This window comes from Oreochromis niloticus, linkage group LG2 (assembly GCF_001858045.2).
Source record: "Oreochromis niloticus isolate F11D_XX linkage group LG2, O_niloticus_UMD_NMBU, whole genome shotgun sequence".
Classification (NCBI taxonomy): Eukaryota; Metazoa; Chordata; class Actinopteri; order Cichliformes; family Cichlidae; genus Oreochromis; species Oreochromis niloticus.
The window spans coordinates 894,423-902,961 of record NC_031966.2 but is presented as its reverse complement, the minus strand read 5'-3'; the positions used below and the strand labels follow the sequence as shown (position 1 = coordinate 902,961).

General features: G+C 40.0%; 1 long non-coding RNA gene across 4 annotated transcripts; it reads right to left on the bottom strand.

The window, feature by feature from the left end:
* Window positions 1–3,968: 3,968 nt before the first annotated feature.
* On the bottom strand, window positions 3,969–7,819 carry LOC109195412 (uncharacterized). Of its 4 annotated transcripts, XR_003221110.1 has the most exons (5): window positions 7,755–7,819; window positions 6,477–6,671; window positions 5,905–6,378; window positions 4,491–4,794; window positions 3,969–4,348 (listed from the first exon to the last, which is right to left on the bottom strand). It is a non-coding gene; the product is annotated as an uncharacterized LOC109195412 (long non-coding RNA). The 4 variants fall into 4 exon arrangements; XR_003221113.1 differs by lacking the exon at window positions 7,755–7,819 and having other exon boundaries at window positions 5,905–6,399; window positions 6,477–6,999; XR_003221109.1 differs by lacking the exon at window positions 7,755–7,819 and having other exon boundaries at window positions 6,477–6,997.
* Between the last annotated feature and the right edge of the window lie 720 nt (window positions 7,820–8,539).

The window sequence follows — 8,539 nt, the reverse complement described above, 5'->3', positions numbered from 1 at the left end:
GTGATGTTTACACGCCCACACAGAATTAGCTCCACGAGTAGAGAGAACTCACCTGTGTTTGTCCAGCAGCACCAGGTTTTTCTCTGCATTGTCATGTTTTACTTTCTAACCAACAACCACACCTGATGGTGTGATGTGGAAGCCTTTATATAAAGTAAAATTTACCCAATTTAGGAATAAAATTGTCAAAAATCACTAATGGGTAATGATCTAAATTGCTTTAAATAGGGGTCTTACTTTCTTCCATAAGCTGTGTTTCTTCTCTGTTCCACTCCTCAGTCCCTCCTTCCTCTTGTAAATCCACTATCTCCTCAGCCGTGTGTGATTAACTCCAGTGGAGCTGATTGCTTCTAATTACTCGAGGACGATGCTGATTAAACTTGACATAGGATCAAAGACATGCACTGAGAACCTGCACACAGTTTCTGTGTTTCCTTATACTTACCACCTCCCAGACCCAAAATCATCAAGTCATATAATAAACGACTGTTATCTTTTCAAAATCATAAGGACCTGGGAGGTGGGGGGTGGGGTTGTGAAGAGGAGTCAGAACATACACTCACATACAAAAACATAAAGTACCTTACTGCACCTTTACCCTCTAAGGCACAGGTGTCGAACTCCAGGCCCCGAGGGCCAGTGTCCTGCAGGTTTTAGATGTGTCCCTGATCCATCACAGCTGATTCAAATGGATAAATTACCTTTGCAACGTGTCTTGTAGTTCTCCAGAGGCCTGGGAATGAACTAATCATTTGATTCAGGTGTGTTGACCCAGGGTGTTATCTAAAACCTTCAGGACACCGGCCCTCGAGGCGTGGAGTTCGACACCCCTGCTAAGGCTCTACTGTTCAACCCTAAGAGGGACTAATTATTAGTAGCCTTGTAGTCTGGACCCTGCACACACAGTCTGAACCAGCTTTGAACCTTAACGTAATCAACCCTATAAAAAAAGGTGTAAAGAGCTCCTTCTCCTTCTTCTTGTGCAGAATAGGTACAAAAAGTGCCCTGGTGTTTAAAGCATACTGAAACATTGTAATCATACATCAAAGAAACAGTGTCCTCGGAGTAGTCGGTTTCTCATGTGGAGGGAAAAATGAAACGAATGTGAGACAAACTGTATGTCAGTGTATGCAACTGTACCCTGGAGTTTATATGTTACTTATGTGATTGTGTATGACAAGCTGTGTAACAGAATAAGCCAAAAGTAAACTAATGACTTTCTCTGGGGATGATTCAAATGAGCAGTCATCCTGTTAAAGGAGGAACCAGTTAGAAGCTGTTTTCAAAGCAGCTGAGCAGATTTCATCTCAAGTAAGCGATTAACTGTTTGTTCGTTTGTTCTGCCACTTAAAGAGCATTTAAGGACATCTTTTGAGTGTCCAGTTGAATTAATTCTACTGGCTCTCATGGTCATTTGTGATTATGGACATATTTTTCAAGTACATCAACCATTTAGTATATTCTATCTATTTAGTAATATCTGTCAGCTATAAAATGTAGTATACAGTCAAGCCCATAATTATTCATACCCCTGCCAAATTTTGACTTAAAGTTACTTTTATTCAACTAGCAAGTTATTTTTTGACTGGAAATGACACAGGTGTCTCCCAAAAGATAATAAGATGATGTACAAGACGCATCATTGTGGAAAAAAATATTTCTCAGGTTTTATTTATATTTTAGCAAAAAGTCAATAGCCAAAATAGCCAGGGGTATGAATAATTATGGGCTTGACTATATATAGGCATATATAGACTATATATAGACTATATATATAAGCATCCTAATTACCCTGATTAATTGGGAATAGCAGCTCTCTGCAGGTGGTTTGTGGACAGTCATGGCTAAGACAAAGGAACTCAGTGAGGACCTGCGGCTGCGCATTGTGGCTGCTCACAAGTCAGGAAAGGGCTACAAGGTCATATCCAAATGTTTTCAAGTTCCAGTGGCTACAGTGCAAAGTATTATTAAAAAATTAGAAGATGTTCCGCACTGTGGAAAATCTCAGAGGACGTTGTCGGAAGCCAAAAGTGACACCTGTGCTGGCCAGGAGGATAGTGAGAGAGGTGAAAAAGAATCCAAGGATCACCACCAAGGCCATTCTGGTGAATCTGGGCTCTGCTGGTGGCAATGTCTCAAGGCAGACAGTCCAACGGACACTGCACACTGCTGGGTTCCACGGATGCAGACCAAGGAAAACGCCACTTCTCCAGATAAGGCACGCAAAAGCTCGTTTGGCCTTTGCAAATGCTCATCTGGACAAAGAAGAAGATTTCTGGTCTTCAGTGTTATGGTCAGATGAAACAAAAATTGAATTATTTGGTCACGATGATGTTTCCTTCATTTGGCGTAAAAATAGAGAAGCCTTCAACCCAAAGAACACCATCCCCACTGTCAAACATGGTGGTGGGAACCTAATGCTTTGGGGGTGTTTTTCAGCCAATGGACCATGGAACCTAATTACAGTAAACAGCACCATGAAAAAAGAGCAATGCATGAAGATTCTCAACAACAACATCAGGCAGTCTGCAGAAAAACTTGGCCTTGGGAACCAGTGGACATTTCAACACGACAATGACCCAAAACATACAGCAAAAGTGGTGAAGAAATGGTTAGCAGACAACAACATTAACGTTTTGCAGTGGCCTAGCCAGAGTCCTGACTTGAATCCAGTTGAGAATCTGTGGAGGGAGCTAAAGATGAGGGTGATGGCAAGAAGACCCTCCAACCTGAAAGGTTTGGAGCTCATTGCTAAAGATGAATGGGCAAAAATGCCTGTGGAGACATGCAAAAAGCTGGTCTGCAATTATAGGAAGCGTTTGATTGCTGTAATAGCCAATAAAGGCTTTTCTATTGATTATTGAGAAGGGTATGAATAATTCTGGACATGATACTTTTTGCTAAAATATATATAAAACCTGAGAAATATTTTTTTCCACAATGATGCCTCTTGTACATCGTCTTATTATCTTTGGGGAGACACCTGTGTCATTTCTGGTCAAAAAAGAACTTGCTGGTTGAACAAAAGTAACTTTAAGTCAAAATTTGGCAGGGGTATGAATAATTATGGGCTTAACTGTAAATATAAAAATATCTAAATATGTCCTGCTCTTTATATTTTAATGATGTAAGACCAGACGTCTGTTATCGTGTTACATTAGCATTCCTCACATATCAATGAGATGCTGTACAGTACAATCCTACTGACACATGACAGGGATAACAACGGCTATTCAACATCGTTACACGACACATTCGAGCTGCATGATGCAGACAGAGTGACTAAATAATCTTTTTTGTGGTTTATTGTCTTCAAACCAGCAGACAAAGCCGATGGCAGAAGATGTTTGGAGAAGAACTTCAGGCTGTGTACTGACAAGGTATTTTTTCTTGTTATCAAAAGACATTTGGAGTGACGTCTTCTACAACTGGTTGTGCTGATGTAAAGCTTACAGTCTAAGAAGTCACAGTGTTGATATTCAACACAAAGAGAAAAGCTCACTAGTTTGAATTTATTTACAATCATAGTTTTTATAAATTCTGACTGTAAACAGCTTTTACAGCTTTGATATTGTTTGACACTCGATATCAGGTGATGGGATTTAATTTAAAGGTTTCTTTGTCCCAATGAGCCATTTACACTGACCAGTGTCACTTTAACTGTAACACATTCATTATTTAGATCCAGCATTTCTAAGAGAAACAACTGAATGTAAAAATGGCAGCCCTCAGGCCAGGTTTAATTGATAGAGATATATGCATGCATTATGAAATGTATGTATCCCAGATAATTGTTATTCATCTAGTCCTGACAGACCCCTCCCTTCCTTCTGAAATCCTTCTGAAATGTGCTGTGAATGAATGCTGATGCAACTCACTGTGGGAAAGCTGTTAATAAATGAATCTGTGACACATGCAACACATTCACAGAGGAAGAGGACACAAAGGGAGGACACGCAGAGGCTGTGTTAAAGTCAGAAATCCAAATCTTTAGTAAGAAACAGGCGGCGGTTACAAACAGGAACCAGAAAAGCAGTCCATTAAACAGTCTACAGGGTCATACATACAGAGAACTCAAACAGCAGTAAAAAATAACTGGACACTGAAAAACTTAAAGCAATGTGTGACGAAATAAAAGGAAGCAGCAGAGTATCTTCACTGAATTATCATTAATTACAAAAGAGAAAAACGACAATTTTTACGGTTTGTTTTCTTAATTGCAGTTAGAGTGTGGCTGGTAAAGGCTGTCTCTGGTGATGAAACCATGAAGGAACAGGATCTGGCACGTGTTGGTGAAACATCCCAGTACACTGGTGTAGTTTCCTCTCCAGCTGTTTGACATTTGACACTTCAACATTAAGGGGAAGAAGAAGAAACAGTCTTAGGTCAGGTGACCACATGGTTTCTAAAATAACTGACAGGAAGTAACCAGGCTGTTAGAAATGGATGGCATGTGTTTATAGTTACTGTACTTAGGTAACTCTACTTACCAAAAGCAAAGCTGCTGAATGTTGCAGGAACATGCTCATGTGTGGTGGTTATTCAGTGCTGCCCTGGCAGGTTAGACAATCTAATAGTGATATCCTGCCCATCTGAGAGTTTGAAAACACACGTGCAAAGATTTAATTGTATTACAGTCAAAATGTTTGTGTATTTGAAAGCACTAACACTTAAGGATGACTCGGATGGTCTCTCTCTAAGAGTATCTCCTTTGAAAGCAGAGACAAGTTTACCCACTGATTCACGTCACTTTACCTGGATGATGACTCCTCTCTCCCTCACTCAGAAACACTCCTAATAATATTGAAGATTTACTCACAGCATTACAAAATCAGCAAAAACATTTCCCTTTGATTCAGTTTCTCCATTCCTGCTGAACATCAGGCAACAAATATCCCAGTAAATCACAGTAAGGTGTAAAGCACGTATACTGTGTACAACATGTGGCTGTATAAAGAACATTCAATTCTAAAACTCACAACTAGCTGTGTGTGGTTTATCTGCAGCCTCTGATGAGAGATCAGAATTGTAATTTTCTCTGCTTTGTCTAACCTCTGCAGAGCCTCTGTCAACAAAAACATATCTATGAGCATAGAAGATGTAAAATATACATTTCATAACACCTCACTGGACAAACCTCGGTCAGTTGATTTCCTCTGTGCAGTGTAGACGAGCATCAGTCAGCAAGTCAAGGTGGTGAGATGGACTCGTGCCCTTTGTGACTCTGCTAGTTCCTCTGAGGAAACACCACCGTCTCTCCACACTGTCACCATCTGTGAGCACAAACTGCGGCTCCGCCAGCATGTAGGAAATCAGATATCACACACACAGGGGTGAAGAAACATCAGAGCTTGAGTTTGGAGACTTTAGATCTACACAGATCAAAGTAGCTCTTAGTTTCAGCAATCAGTGAACAGACAGACAATGATACCATACTGATTCTGTATGAGTACAATATGGTATTTTCAATTCAGGTGTCAAATTAATTTATCAAAGCTAATATACATATATATATGTATATATATTTTTTTGATAGATTACTTTGATAAATTGTAAGAATATATATTTTCTTGAATGAATTAAATATTGAACAAAAATACATTGTAACATTCTTCATTCTCAAATACAGATTTCACAAAGTAAAACAGTACTGTGGACTTACTGCTTGGGTAATAGTGATAAACTTCAGGGGAGATCATGATGACAGAAAACTGTAAACAACACTCTGAAGTCTGAAGCTGCTTTTCTTGTTTCTGTGACCTCAGCACGCTGACAGACCTGAAGCTGCTACAGATTTTAAAAAGTGATAATTACAGGGAAGAAACTTCTCTTTTTCATCCATTTAATCAAACATATGATGCCTCAGCTGTCTCAGTCCTATAGCGTTCTGCAACTACAACTAACCTGAGGAGGCTTGGATTTGGCTGCAGGTGCCCCTGTACATCCTTCTCAGCAGCACACATGTGGGTACCATTTAATCACACTTCTTCCTGAGCTTTGCTTCATCACAAGACTAAAGGTGGCATCCCGTGTCACAGTCTTATCATCATCCAACTGGAAAAGAAACATTTACAGGCCTCCTGGTTTTGTTTTCTGATCCTGCAAAAAGACTGAGGACAACAAAGCCCAGAGAACACGAGATACACAACATCCAACATTCAGACTCTGCAGCCTCCATAAATGAAGAGCACCAGGTTGGTCCAGTTATACTAGATATAAGCATGCTTCACATTACTGTGTATGAAGAATAATCAAGAGACAAACTTTGAAGATGCAGAGCATGATGTCCCATCATCAGACTGTAAACAAACATCCACCAGGCTTCTTTGCTGGCAGAGGTGATGATTCTCCCATCAGGGATCAGTAGCGTGTATTAACCTGTGGTATAAGCAGCAGTCACTGAAATGTTACTGTTTGAGATAAGAAATCTAGCACATAAAAGCCAGGGTGGGAGGGATCTCTACAAACTGACTTACCTCTGCAAGTGTGAGGCTGTTCCTCCAGCCTCAACAAAATCTGACTCTCCAGTCACAGACAAACAAAAAAACTCCAGCTGGGAGATAGAAAACGCTGTCTGGGTCTTGCTGGATGTTGCTGGTCAGAGTCCACACATTAGCAGAGTGCTGCTTGGTCCCACTGACCCATGTGGACAGTGACTGTGGAGAACTGTTCTGGCAAACTGAAAAGAGAATTAAAATAACAAAAAGCCAAACAGGATTTCCACAAAGACTCTCTTGGAATCAGCAATCAGAAAATCATTGGCTCATATTTCAATTAAATATGAATATGTTGCTTAACTGTAAGTTAAGTTAAGATCTGATTTGATTTACATCCTTCACACAGCACATTTTTCCAGGCCTTCAGGTAAACATAGCAGTAATCCCAGGTAACATGACTCATAGTAGAGATTCTATAAGAAAAGATCGCTAGCTCTAATATTATTACCACACAATCCAAGGACACATCAACAGCTCAGATTTCTAGAACTATTTAAACAAATGTCAGTCTATCCATTCATTTTCTTCTGAATATTCAATTCAGGTTCACAGTGGGGGGTGGGGTGGGGGTGGGGGTGGAATTTTGTAAATAAAGTCTGCAACACAGAAAGAGCTGTGATCAAGCTATTTATTACTGCGCGCAGGAGAGCCAACACACATCAAACATCATAGTTCACAGTCATGCCAGCTCTGCCACAGAAGTCGTGCTCCTACTCCTTTATGCATTCCAAGAAAGAGGGAGGAAGTTACAAACTGATCATACCACACTTCACGCGCCTCGCTATGAAACCTAACGGATCAATGGTTATGCTGTTTTGTGGCCTTGGCCTTATCAGCACCTGTAAAGGGAGTTGTTTTCTCAAACTACTGACGCTGAAGTGAGTTCATCTAGTTTTAGAAACTTTCACTGAACAGTCTATAACAGTGTCACAGCTAAGCATATGCATAAGCACTTAAATACTTTAAATGAGAATAATAGAAAATTTCTATTACAGGAGCCAGAGCCTGTCCCAGTAGTCATAGGTAGAGCACACCTGGACAGGTACCAGTCTGTCAGAGGACTAACAGAGAGACAGACATCAGAGTAACAAATCTATTTAAAATTAATGTAAGCTTGCTACAGCTGTATGTATGAACATGTGTTTCTGTGCTCACAGTCCACCTCTCAGGAACCTGCAGTTCATTTTAAGTCTACTTTAAACAGACCTCACAAAAGGCTGATGTGGCTGGTTCAGTAGTCTGATTTAAGTACGATACCTTTGGCCAGGGATTAATCTGGTACATCGCTTCACTGCAGTCTTACCTATTTTCCTGACACCTGAATAGAAAATACTGATATTTACATATAACAGATTCTGCTGATGGGCCTGACTCACTCCTAATTCTAGATGTTCAGCACACACAGAGACACAGAGGTACCGTTTAAAGTTTAGTGTTAACCTGAGTCAATGATCCTTTACAGTATTACAGAGTCTGGCAGTCTTTGCATGATGTCCACGTCACTGTAACTTTCTAGCTGACTCTCAGGTGTGACAGGTGTGCCAGCAGGAAAGAGTAATAATAACCTGCATCCTGAGGTTTGTCATGCAGGATTAAAGGAGCCAAGCTTTGTTCACACAGCTAGGATTGTACTTTACACTGACCCTGGGTCAGTATAAGTATCATACAGTTTAAACGAAGCACTGAAACTTGCACATATTTATTATAGATGCATTGAAGCTAATCGGCATATTTACTGTCAATCTGTGGCTGCAATTAAACACTTTAATGGAAACTTTATTAACTAGTAACTTCATCAGTCATGACAGAAGCTAATATTTCTGTCCCAACATCGTTTAAACAGTAACAGCTTTACCACAATATAAGCTAACATTTACACCGTAACTTTAAGCTAGCACCATAAAGACGGTAAAACACGTAATAATATCTACAAATGCATCTTAAAGCTGTTATATTAGCACTCGGTGTATTACTAACATAACCACATTAACATTATTGACACTCGCTGACTTTTAATAGTCATTCTATAAATGCTGTCCGGT